Here is a 13,985-nt window from a genome sequence, read left to right as displayed (position 1 = left end):
GGTTCTGAAGGAGTGGACCGATATGGCTTATCTTCAAACGTAAACTATGTTTGGGCAATATATTACTAAGGCCAAATTTTTAACCGAATCGGCAGATCCGCTCTCGATTTTTCTTGCCCTCCAACCACCTCACACGGTGTCATGGGGTTTTTTTTTGCAACTTTGAGGCTATTTTCTCAGGAAGTATGGACTTACCCCCAATGAAACTTGTACCGTCGTATAGAGGGCAGTGAATACAAGTGGCTAAAGCAAAAATCAGACGGATTCGAGAGATGGCCCTAAACTGAAATTTTCCGAAATTTTGTGTGGGAGGTATCCGAAGGAGTGGGTCGATTGAGTCTATATTGAAAAATTATCTAAGTCTGGTACACATTTTACGATGGGCAAAGTATGGACCAAATCGGTTACTCCCTTCAAGAGTTATAATGCGCACAAAATGTCCGAACATTTTGGAACTTTTGTGGGGAGGTACCGGAAGGAATGGACCGATATAGCTCATCTTCGAACTTAAACTAAGTTTGGGCAAAATATTACGAAAGCCAAAATTTGAACCGAATCGGTTCATCCGTTCGAGAGTTATCGTGCGCACCAGCCAGCCAGCCAGACAGACGGACGGACATTTCTCAATCGACTCCAAATTGTCTGAAACACATTTCGTTCAAACATACTTGGGGTCTAAAGCCATTATTTCGATTAGGCACATTTTGCCCGTATGAAAGTGTATGTATATACCCTCGTTAGCATAAATGCTGAGGGTATAAAAATATGACAAAGTAGATGCTTGTAATGTGAGATGGCGATCAGATAATACTTATCCACAAAATTATTTCTTACAATAAATTTATTTGTTCCAAAAAAGAATTTTGATTTGCTGAAAGGTAATTCCCAGGGGTAGGGTATCGCAGGGTCGGCCCCGCCCGACTATAGCCTTAGCTTACTTGTTATACCCTCCACCATATGGAGGGTATAATTAAATTTGTCATTCCGTTTGTAACACATCGAAATATTCGTCGGAGACCCTATAAAGTAGATATATTATTGATCAGCATAAAATTCTACGTCGATTCCACCATGTCCGTCTGTCCGTCCGTCTGTCTGTTGAAATCAAGATATAGCCCCCATAGAACGGTACCTCCACATTTTCGGTATTTTTAAGGTTTTAGCTTCATTATCCTACCAAAATGTTTGAAATTTGGTACGTAGTCTTCTTTAGGGGAAAAAAACTTTCCCCCAGAATTTTGTCGGTATCGGTCCACACCTTCATATAGCACCCATAGAACGGTACCTCCCGATTTCCGGTATTTGGAAGGTTTTAGCTTCATTATCACACAGAAATGGCTGAAATCTGGTACTTAGTCTACGTTGGTGGTATAAAACTTTCCCCCAGAACTTTGTCGGTATCAGTCCATGCCTTCATATAGCCCCCATAGAACGGTACCTGCGGATTTTCGGTATTTTGGACGTTGTGGCCTCAATATTCCACCGAAATAGCTGAAATTTGGTATTTAGTCTTCAATGTGATATAAAACTGTTCGCCAGAAATACGTCTGTACAGGTCCACGCTTTCATATTGCCCCATTTCTGACTTAAATTCGTCGGTATAGGTCCACGTTTCGATATAGCCCCCATAGAACGGTACCTCCGGATTTTGTAATACTGAAGATTGTGACGTCAATATCCAACCAAAATGGCTGAAATTCGTTATTTCGTCTTCCAAGAGTTATAAAATATTCCAGAAGAGTATTATCAGTGTAGGTCCACGTCTTCTTATATCCCCATAGAAGCTTACTTCTTGATTTTCGGTACTTTTTAGTTTTAGCCACATTCTCTTACCGAAATATAGGATATTTAGTATTTAGTCTTCTTTGAGCCTAAAAAGTTCCCGTCAGAAATTTTCGGTATAGATCGACGATTTGAAATAGCCCCCATAGAATGGTGTCTCACATTGTTTTACCGAAATTGCTGAAATTTAGTATTAAGTCTTCTTCATACACAAAAGGAAACTAATTATTCCATTTTACTTCAATACAACTTGTGGTGGAGGGTATAACAAGTTCGGCCCGGCCGAACTTAACGCCGTTCTTACTTGTTTTTTTTTTTTTTTTTTTGATTTTTCTCATCTATGAATATTGTAGTTTCAGAATCCCTAACAAGTAAAAAAGTATCAGTTGGCTTTGCCGACAGAGATATACCCTCAGCCTGTGTGGATTGAATTACTTTTTTATACCCTCAGCATTTATGCTAACGAGGGTATATACATACACTTTCATACGGGCAAATGTGCCTCATCTAAATAATGGTTTTAGACCCCAAGTATGTTTAGACGAAATGTGTTTCAGACAATTTGGAGTCGATGTCCGTCCGTCTGTCTGGCCGGAGCGCACGATAACTCTGGAACGGCTCAACCGATTCGAACTAAAATTTGGCTTTTGTAATATTTTGTAAAAATTTAGTTTAAGTTCGAAGATGATATAACCCATCATCCACTCCTTTCGGTACCTCCCCCCCAAAAGTTCGAATCTGTTCGGAAAATTTGTACGTACGATAACTCTTAAAGAGAGTAACCGATTTGGTCCATGGTTTGCAAATCGTGAAATGTCTATCCGTCCACTCCTTCGAGTACATCTCACACAACATGTAGGATAAGTTTTAGCAACTTGTATTCAGTGCCCCCCCATACGACGGTACAAGTTTTATCAGGGGCAAGTCCACACTGCCTGAGAAAATATCCTGAAAGTTGCAAAAAACCCTTAGTGGTTGTAGCGCACGATAACTCTCGAAATATTACGAAGGCCACCTTTTGACCCGAATCGGTAGATCCGTTCGAGAGTTATCTTGCGCTCTAACCACTACACGCGGCGTCATAGGGGATTTTTGTACCGGAAGGAGTGGACCGATATAACCCATCTTCGAACTTAAACTAAGTTTGGAAAAAATATTTAATTTAATTGTTCCACAAACATCCCATAAGGGACAAGGGAGAGTTATCGTGCGCCCCAGCCAGACAGACATACGGACGCACATTGCTAAACCGACTCCAAATTGTCTGAAACACATTTCGTCTAAACATACTTGGGGTCTATAACCATTATTTCGATGAAGCACATTTTGCCCGTATGGAAGTGTATATACCCTCGTTAGCATAAATGCTGAGAGTATAAAAACTTCCCAGGTGTAAGCTTCTTTCATTTAATGTTGGTTCAAGAGCACCGTGTTTAGTCTGGGCTAAAAAATTCGTATACACTATTTCTTCAGATTTGCACGAAGCTCCCAAATTTCAATAAGAATTGTCCTGACAGCATCACAAATCGTCTACCACCAAAACATTTCTAATTTCTACCAAACCATTTACTGGCACAACATCGTCACATCGAGCTTCTGCTGATCTACAAATTGTCTGCAACCAGAACCAGAACATCGTCACATAGAGTCCGACTATTATACTATTAAACGCTAGCTTCCCGAGAATACAACAGAATCTTTGTAACCTAAAATTTAAGTGGCTAAGCGCCTGATAAACAGTCGTAGGAAAGGAAACAAGGATTTTCATTCCGTAGGGTTAAGTCGGTCCATATGAAGATGGGCCCAGCCAACGACAAAAGCACGTTACTATATCATCATGTATTTCGGCATTCCAATAGTTCAGCACTAAAACGACTTTAAACAAATTGAATCTGATCGATTCTCACTACCATTGTCTCCTATACGTTAATATGTATGTTATGAAAATACCTTTACGAATAACCAATACGTGTTAGGAAGCTTATGAAAGTGTTGCAGTAACTTCTTTAAATAAATTTAAGGAAATATTTATGATATTTTAATTTCTCACACTTCAAACCCACACATTTGTTAATTATTGTAATTAATCTTAAATATTTCCTGTAAAGAAAACACACACATCTCGTTATAACTACACGTTAAAGCTGCACATAAGCGGCAAGGGCAGAGTTATCACAGAATGGGAATAAAACTCACATTTATTGAAAACAAAATGACAGTTAACAGTAAATGTGAGGAAGATTTTAATTACAGTCACTTGAATTTATTACAATAACAATTGAAGGATACAAACACACGCTCGCTACACCTACACATACATTTACACCCCCACATATTTATTCTGACACAATCACATTTACCTTACAGGCATAACATTGCATAAGAATTATATCAACAGACGACAGTGAGCAGTTATGGCGAAAATGGACTTAAGTTGGTGATGTCACCACCAACAAGTCGGAAATTTACAGCATTATTACAATAAGAAGAATTGCGTTTTTTGTCTTTCTTTTTGTTCTTAGCCAATGGCATAGAGAGATAGAAAATATTACTTTTCCACGCTTTATTCACTTAGTTTTCACTTCTGGTTTTACTTGACATAGTTGCCTTGTCATGGTGTTTTAATATATTTTGCTATTTTTGTCGAAAGATAACTAACCTTCGGGCAATCAACAACTGTGCAGCAGTGTTAGAATATTAAATGTGGTATATTTTTGGAATGATTATCATGGGATAGGAATACTAAAATGTACTTGAAGGAATAATAAACCTGGGAATAATTAAAAAGAATTTAATTATTTCCAGGTTTATTATTATTTCGTGAAAAAATACACTATTAGGAGAACCGGTTAAAATAACCACACTAGAGCTGGCAAACTATCGATAGCGGCCCTATTCGATTTTTTCGATATTTCCGTTTCAAAATATCGATAAATCGATACTATCGTAGTTTTCCTACCCCTATTTATTTAGAATCCAAAATTGCCGACAAATGTATTTTGTTTACATTTCGCATGTCAGTGAAATACGAGGCCCAGTCGTAATTTGAAAATTTTTTGGGAAGTGTGACAATTTTTAGTCTGAGCGTACTCAGGACAGGTTGACATACGACCATGTGTTCTGTTGTTTACAGTGACTTTAAAAAATCACTTTGGAAAAAAATGGAATTTACATTTTCGTCCGATAATTTTTCACAACTTTCGACGTGGATAATTGCGGCAAGAGTGCATCGATCAAATTCAATCTTTGTATGTCAATAAAGGACCTTCCTATAGCATCCACATACATCAACGTAATTGGCATCAAAGGAAACAATGCTAAGAATTCTTATCCCATACACAAGATTATTCGCAGCAATGTGTCCTCAAGACATAATGATATAGATATGCATCAATGTAAAAGGGTATACATTTTTAATATAGTTTAGGCTATAGCTCCATTACCTAACCACAAGCATCGACATTATTGGCATCAAAGGAAAGCCAAATGATCCTGTTGAATATAAAAGTTTCATCACCGGAATATGTCCTCTTGAAATAAGAATATATGTCTTATCTTACTTGTTTATTAAATCGCTTAATTCCAGTTATGTTGGCCTCAACTTGACTAGATCATATGGATTACTTACGGCAAAGCCTTCACATTAGTCCACACTGTTGCTTGTTGTAACTCAATTCGACTTGTTTACACATGATTGCTGCCTAAGTACAACGTATTTTTTCCTTGGACACAATCAAAACATACAATTTACCTTCAAAACACATTTATTGTTTGCTCCTGGAGGTCAGTGCGTCTTAAGTACTTTATAACATCATCCTTAAGGCATTTGAACATCGTTTGACATCGTTAACAAAAGGAAAATAAAGAAAAATACAAATTGCAATTTCATTCGCATTCGAAGAACTCATTCTACGAAGCTCTTAACACAGTAGCAACAATCCCAATAGCAATACCCAGCAGTTGTATGGCATCATCATCATCATCCAGTCAGCAATAAATAAATGGAGAAAAGAATGCCATTGGAAACAATGACCAAATTCCATCACCATTTCTGAGCATTGAGCAATTTAACTTTTACAAAGACCTTTGTGGCTGTGATTGTGGTTTTTAGGTCAATAGAAGTGGATGTGCGATTCCACATGATAATGATATTCGGTGTAACAAATATTACTTATTTTGTTTGTTCTATGGTCCAAAATACTAGGAAAAAAGTGTTCATTATGTTCTTAGCTAAGAATAATTCCAAAAGCAAAACAAATCCATTGCAATGGTAAAATATAATAATGTACTTTACGTGTTCCTTACTCCACAATTCAAGTTGATTTGTGCGAGAGAGAATGAGCAGTTTTGGTGGCCATTGTCGTGGCCACCAAACAAACAAGATCTTCTTACAACACCACAGCATCCCAGCAGTATGGTGCACATCATCATCTGCCCCGCTTTATATCCATCTCGCATTTGCAACAGATACATTCATTTGTGTAACTCGTATATTTGGATATATGACCGTAATCATCTAAACAAATAATCTGGCTCAGGATAAAAATTCGTGCCATACATTTGGGTTATAATAAAAATCTGTGAAAAATAGATTCTATACAAAGTAGATGAAGAAGAAGAACAGAGATTCTAATGTAAAATGAATGGACTCAAGTACAAATGTGATAAATTCTATACTTTAGTTAAGCAAACAAGTAGTATGTGATGTTATGTGTTTGTGGATTTCTTTTCTTAGAATTGGCGGAACGAATTCGGATTAGAACTGTTGCTGCTGATGTTATGCTATGTTAATGGAAATTGTGTTGAATTCGGATAATCAATTTGAAAGAAAACAAGTAAGTACGTATCAGTCAGATGTGCTGAAGGAGAAATACCCTCAGCCACTGCCCAAGAAAAAAACAACAAAACCAAACACAATAATTATGCCGTATATAAAATATATTGAGTTTGCTTTAAAATCAGTAGGTACCGTAACGTGGACTTAAACCAGATCATTGACATATACCAAACATTTTTGGCAACCAAACTTCCTCAAAAAGGACTCAAAATATTAAATTATGTTAAAATAAGTTTGAAAGAAATTTTTGAAAAAGTTTTAAAGTTATCTTGCACAATATCCGACAGGGTTTTGAAGCTTTTGGGCCATTATTTTAGGAAGTATTGACTTACTCCGGAAGAAAATGTACCATTGTAAATGAGGCCGCTCCAACAATCTACTGAAAAGGAGTCAAAAAAAAGAGCTCCTAAACTTCACTTTATCCGAATTTTGTGAGGGAGGTACCCGAAGGAGTGCACCGATATAGTCTATATTACAATCCCATACTGGACTGGAGGAATTAATACGATGCGCAAAACCTGCATCAATCAAAAACTCTCTGCAAAGATTATCTTGCGGATTTGCCATTTTGCTTGGTGCCGTCAGGGTTTCTTGGAGCTTTTAAGCCAATATCTCAGGAATTATTGACTTACTCCGGTAAAAAATTGTACCGTCGTAAAGTGAGCCACAAAAAAAACTTTCTGAAAAAATATTTCAAAACGATCCGTGAGGGGCTCTTAAACTTCACTTTGTGGGAGGTACTTGAAGGAGTGGACCGATACAATCCATATTCCAACCTGATACATGACTGGATGAAATAATACGATGTGCAAAGCCTGCACCAATCAGAAATTCCCTGCGAGGATTATCTTGCGGATTTGCCATTTTGCTTGGTGCCGTCAGGGTTTCTTGGAGCTTTTAGGCCAATATCTCAGGAAGTATGGACTTCCGCAAGAAAAAATTGTACCGTCATAATATTTTGGGTCTGGAAAATATTCTTGTGCAATATATTTTTATACCCTCAGCCTTTAGGCTAGAACTGTTCAAGAGTTATCGTGTGCACAAGCCAGACAGACATTTTTCGTATCAAAGTTTATACACCCTTCTAGCCTAAAGGCTGAGGGTATAAAAATATATTGCACAAGAATATTTTCCAAACCCAAAATATGCAGCGAAAATAAATCTCGGGATTATTTATACACAAAAAATAATACATAGGAATTTTCCATTGAAAACTCAAGAATGTTTTTCCTGTTACATCAATGTTTTTTGGTAATTAGGTTCAGATAACATTTTTCATTTCAACTCATTTCTAGGTAACAAAAAGATATGTCGGTTTGCATTCTATTATTTTTAACGCCGTATTGCGTTTTATTGACAACTTTTTATGGAGTTGATGCTTTACAATTCAAAAATAGGTATTTTCTACTTCATTTCTTCGGGTCCATTTTCAAACCGAATTATTCATTGAGGATTTTAAATGTATCAACAGATTTTGTCTGCAAACTTTTTTTCTTACGGACTTTGTCGAATTTTTCGCCCATTGATGCTGTTTAGGATTTGTTATCGTCCTCTAATAACATTATTTTTTACACAATCTTGTGCAAACAATTTGAGCTGAGGATTTTTTGAGAGTACAGACCCAAACGACAAAAACTCTAGTTGGGTTTTCTTGTGTCAGATCCAGCTTGGATTCTATGGCGCCCTCTAAACATGGTTAAATAGTGACTTTTTAAAGCAATTCTGGGCTATATCTCTGAAACCTATGTGAATATTCATCTGATCTCTGAAGAAAAATTGGTAAATAAGGGCAAGAACAAAATAGTTGGAGAAATAATGAACTTGAAAATCTACATTTATTGCCTCAAGTTTTCTAAAATATCGAAAAATTCCATTAATTGTATCAATTGTTGTCAAATGATTCTACCACGTTGTTTTCAGTATATTTCCCAAATTTAATTAATAAATATTCAATGAACTGTGTTTGAAATACGTGTTGTAAAAGATATGATGCAAAATACCGCTGAAACAGCATGAAGTAATTATTTTAGAATTTCAGAATGTTCTGAAGAATTGTTGAGAACTTTATTTGGAAGAACTTTACAACAGGTTACTTGGTTCAACTTCCAATAGTTTAGCTGATACTGACCAGAATTTCAGCAATTATGTAAAATTTTCTATATTTGATCGATTTTAATGCCCCAGGTAGAGTTTTTCTTATGTGGTCTGTTAAAAAGATAAGTTCTAATAGTTTAGGGCTACAATATTGCCAAAGACAGTAAGGCAAAATTCCTAATCCTTTCTGATATAAAGGACCGATAAATGCAAAAAACTGTAGTTTTAGTCCGGTTTAGATGAGGCCATAACATCGTAACTGGATCTGACAGGACCATACCCTACTAGGGTTTTTGTAGTCTAAATATGTACTTTCAAAAAATTCATACTAGGAGTTGTTTCCATTTTCAGTATTGCATAGTGTAATCTAATAATTAAAATTAAAAAAAAAACGCTTAAGTCGAAATCTCCCGCTTATTGAGACGTATATGCTCTTAGTTTTTTATGGCTGATGGACCGTTCACCGTCACCATTTAAGGAAATTTGTAAATATGTCATTTTTCCACCTAGTTTTCGAGATATAACATACCTTAAAACTGGCCGTGGTCGGGACTTCCGGCATTTGATAGGGAGCGCAAACACCGTTGTCTCGAAAATGAATTTGCGAGACGATGCATACATAAATTTTACAAATATAGGGATTATAAAACAATAGGCCCCCGAAATTCATCAACAAATACAACATTTTTACCACGGGTCATTCCTGAACATATTCTGAAAATTGCATGAAATTAGGTTCAGTATGCATTGAAACAAGTGGACGTGGTCAATTACATAATATTTGTTCCATAGAAAAGATCTCCAGTTCTCTCTGTTGAGTGCTTCGCTTTCTGGAATGCCGCGCCTTGTCATCTCTTCATCCATCTGCGTGCACCGCCATGCGGCCCGAATTTATGCGCCTTTTTAGCGGGTTCATCATCGCTCATTCTTATGATATGGCCTAGCCAACGCAATCGCTGCATCTCAATACGTTTATCTATACTGATGTCGTTGTATAGCTGATACAGCTAGTGGGTCATGCGAGGTCGATATTCACCGTCAACGCAGATTGGTCCGTAGATCTTTCGAAGAATTTTTCTCTCAAACACTCCAAGCACTGCCTTATCTGCGTGCGCAAGTACCCAGGCTTCGGAACCATACATCAGCACGGGTAGTATCAGTGTTTTGTAAAGCGTTATTTTTGTTTGACAAGATGTGGCTTTGTTTTTAAAGTGCCAAAGTAGCATCTGTTGGCCAATACTATTCTTCTTTTTATTTCACAACTGATACCATTTGTAGTGTTTACGACGGTATACGAAGTCTTTTACTACCTCAAAATTTTAAGAACCAACTTGAACAGTTGGTCCGAGCTCAATGGACGGATTGCGCGTCGACACCATCAACTTGGTCTTCTCATCGTTTACCGCCAGACCCACTTTAGCAGATTCTCATTCGAACTTCATAAAGGTATCAGTTACTTCTTTTACTGATCGTCCCATGATGTCTATATCATCAGCATAAGCAAGCAACATGTGGCTATTGGTGTAGATTGTGCCACTTTTTTGACGTTTGCCTCTCGTATAACCTTTTCTTGCAGGATGTTGAATTTATCACTCGAAAGGCTGTCTCCTCGCCTGAAACCTTTTTTGGTACAAAACACTATATTGTAGGCGATAGGGAGAAGACTTATGCCCCTATAGTTGGAGAATAATGTCTTATCTCATTTCTTATGGACGTGACACAGGATGCTCAGGTTCCAATCGTCGGGTAGGCGTTCTTCCTTCCAGATGGAGCTAACTAGCTGATGCATACACCTTATCAGCGTGTCGCCTCCGGTTTTAAACAGATCTGCTGGTAGGCCATCAGCTCCTGATGCCTTATTATTCTTCAGCCGGTTTATTGCTGTCTTTGCCTCATCTTGGCCGGGTGGTATACATTCAATACCATCTTCTGGGATTTGATCTGTTGTATCTTCGTCGTCTTCGCTGCTATTGGATACCAGAAGATTGGTAAAATGTTCCTTCCATATCCTGAGCACGCTATCTGTATCAGTTACCAAATTACCTTGCTGGTCTCTACAGGAGGAAGTGCCAGGGCCAAAGCCATCAGTTTTATGTTTCACTCTTTGGTAGAATTTTCGGACTTCATTCTGTCTCTCGATTTGTTCACACTCCCGCTTTTCCATATCTCTGTTTTCTCTGCGAAAAAGGCGTTTCTCCTCTCTCCTTTTCTCCCGATACCTCTATCACGCGCTACGCGTGCTCATCGGTAGCAGCACGGCACTCCTGGTCATACCATGGATTCCTTGGTGGAGGTCTTTGGTATCCAAGTACTGATTGCGCGGCAGTTTGCATGGAGTGGGCAATGTTTTACCATTGTCCTGATATGTTATTGGGACGAGGAGTGCTTTAAGGTACACACAACCCCAGTGCATCCCAAAATTAATGCTGAAACCGATATAATCATAAGTTTTTCATACACATGCCTTTAATTCATAAAGTACACAGTGCCACGACAGACCTTGAGCATTTGCTGCAAATTTCATGGAAATTGGTTCAGTATTTTGGTCTGGTCTTCAGATAAATTCGTAAATTTTCAAATCGATACGTTCATTATTATTGCAAATGTAGCGTTTTGTTTTTAATATCAAACAGAATATGCAGCCTATTTTCCCCTGGAGCCATCCCTGTAGGTGCAACATATTTTAAAAAGTGGACGTTTTCAAGTCTTTGGGTCCCAAAAAAGTACGTTAGGTTGGAACCACAACCACACACACAACCACAATTGTCTCGCAAATTAATCTCCAAATCTAGGCATTCGTAATTATTGTAAATATAGCATATTTTAAAAATAGGGTACAGGGGAAGTACCCCGCCCCTTCCGAAATTTAACAAAATACATATTTAGCCTATTTTCAACGGGGCCAACATTCCCTGATAATTTCAGGAAGATCAGTTCAGTAGTTTTTGTAGAAAAGATTAAAATTGAAAATTGAAAATAGTGGGCGTGGTCAATTTTCTTTGCATAAAAACCTAAAATTAAAAATAAAATTATCCAAATCGGTTCAGCCGTTCTCAACTGATGTCATTACCAACGAACAACATTTAATTTTTATTTATATAGATACAAAATAATAGGGTATAGGGGAAGTACCCCGCCCTTCCAAAATTCAACAAAATTTGTAGTGCGTTTTAAATCAGAAAAACCGGCTCAGTACTTTTTGTAGAAAAGATAAAAATTGAAAATTGAAAAAAGTGGGCGTGATCAAGGGTTCTTTGCATAAAAACCTAAGTGGAGAACATTCCACAAAAAGATTTATCCAAACAGTCCAGCCGTTCTCAACTGATGCCAGTAGAAACGAACGAAATTTTATTTTTATTTGTAAAAATTATTTAAAATTAAAAAAAATCATAAAATATGGTCCTAAACCCTATATCAATATATATATATATATATATATATATATATATATATATATATATATATATATATATATATATATATATATATATATAAAATTGAAATTTGTTTGTACGTTTGTTTGTTTGTGCCTTATAGACTCGAAAACCGCTGAACAGATCTTACTGAAATGTTAAGGGTTCATTACTACTAATTTAGATTCATTACTACATGGCCTGGAATGAAAATAGGCTATATCATTTTTTGAAATTTCGCGTTGATCTGGAGATGTAACATCAAAACCGGAGGTACCTCCAAAAAATTTAGATTTTGTGTGCAAATATCTTTAGAACTATTACAGATACAATCTCCAAATTTTGTATGTGTGACGGAATTTGGTGTAGAAATAAATTTACTAAATTTTATTCAAATCGGTTCAGATTTGGATAGAGCTCCCACATACATATATTTTCGGCCGATTTCCTTATTTTATGTACCAAACATGCTATTTCTGTCCAATTTCAATGAAATTTGGAATGTGTGGCGGAATTTGTTTAAGAAATAAATGCGCCAAATTATATCGAGTTTCGTTCAGATTTGGATATAGCTCCCATCTACATATATTTTCGGCCGATTTCTTTTTTATGCACCAAACACGCTATATATGTCCAAATTCACTGAAATTTGGAATGTGTTACAGAACTTGGTCTAGAAATAAATGTGCCAAATTATATCAAAATCGGTTCAGATTTGGATATAGCTCCCACATACATATATTTTCGGCCGATTTCCTTATTTTATGTACGAAACATGCTATTTATGTCCAATTTCAATGAAATTTAGAATGTGTGACGGAACTTGGTCTGGAAATAAACGTGCGAAATTATGTCAAAATCGGTTCAGATTTGGATATAGCTCTCATACACATATATTTTCGGCCGATTTCCTTATTTTATCCACCAAACACGCTATATATGTCCAATTTCGCTAAAATTTTGAATGTCTGACGGAATTTGGTCTAAAAATAAATGTGCCAAATTATATCGAGATTGGTTCAGATTTGGATATAGCTCCCATATACAAATATTTTCGGCCGATTTATTTTATCCACCAAACACGCTGTATATATCCAATTTCGCTGAAATTTAGAACGTGTAATGGATATTGGCCTAGAATTATATGTGCCAATTTATATGGAAATCGGTTCAGATTTGGATATAGCTCCTATATATATTTTCAGCCGATTTCCTGTATTCGAGACACCAAACGCGCTATTTATATTCAATTTCAATAAAATTTGGAACGTGCGACTGAACTTGGTCTAGAAATACATGTGCCAAATTATATCGAATTCGGTGCAAATTTGGATGTAGCTCCCATATATATTTTCAGCCGATTTTCCGCATTTGATGCACCAAACACGCTATATATGCCCAAATTCGCTGAAATTTGGAATGTGTTACAGAACTTGGTCTAGAAATAAACGTGCCAAATTATATCGAAATCGGTTCAGATTTGGATATAGCTCCCATATATATTTTCGGCCGATTTTCCGCATTTGATGCACCAAACACGCTAGATATGTCCAATTTCGCTGAAATTTGGAATGAGTAACGGAATTTGTTCTAGAAATAAATGTGCTAAATTATATCGAGATCGGTTCAGATTTTAATATAGCTCCCATATATATTTTCGGCCGATTTCCTGTACTTTATGCACCAAGCACGCTATATATGTCAAATTTCGCTGAAATTTCGAATGTGTTACAGAACTTGGTCTAAAAATAAATGTGCCAAATTATATCGAAATCGGTTCCGATTTGGATATAGCTCCTGTATATATTTTCGGCCGATTTCCTGTATTTTATGCACCAAACTTGCTATATATGTCCAAT

This window comes from Musca autumnalis, unplaced genomic scaffold, assembly GCF_047663935.1.
Source record: "Musca autumnalis isolate F117 unplaced genomic scaffold, ASM4766393v1 scaffold_3, whole genome shotgun sequence".
In the NCBI taxonomy this organism is placed as follows: domain Eukaryota; kingdom Metazoa; phylum Arthropoda; class Insecta; order Diptera; family Muscidae; genus Musca; species Musca autumnalis.
This window is presented reverse-complemented; position numbering follows the sequence as displayed.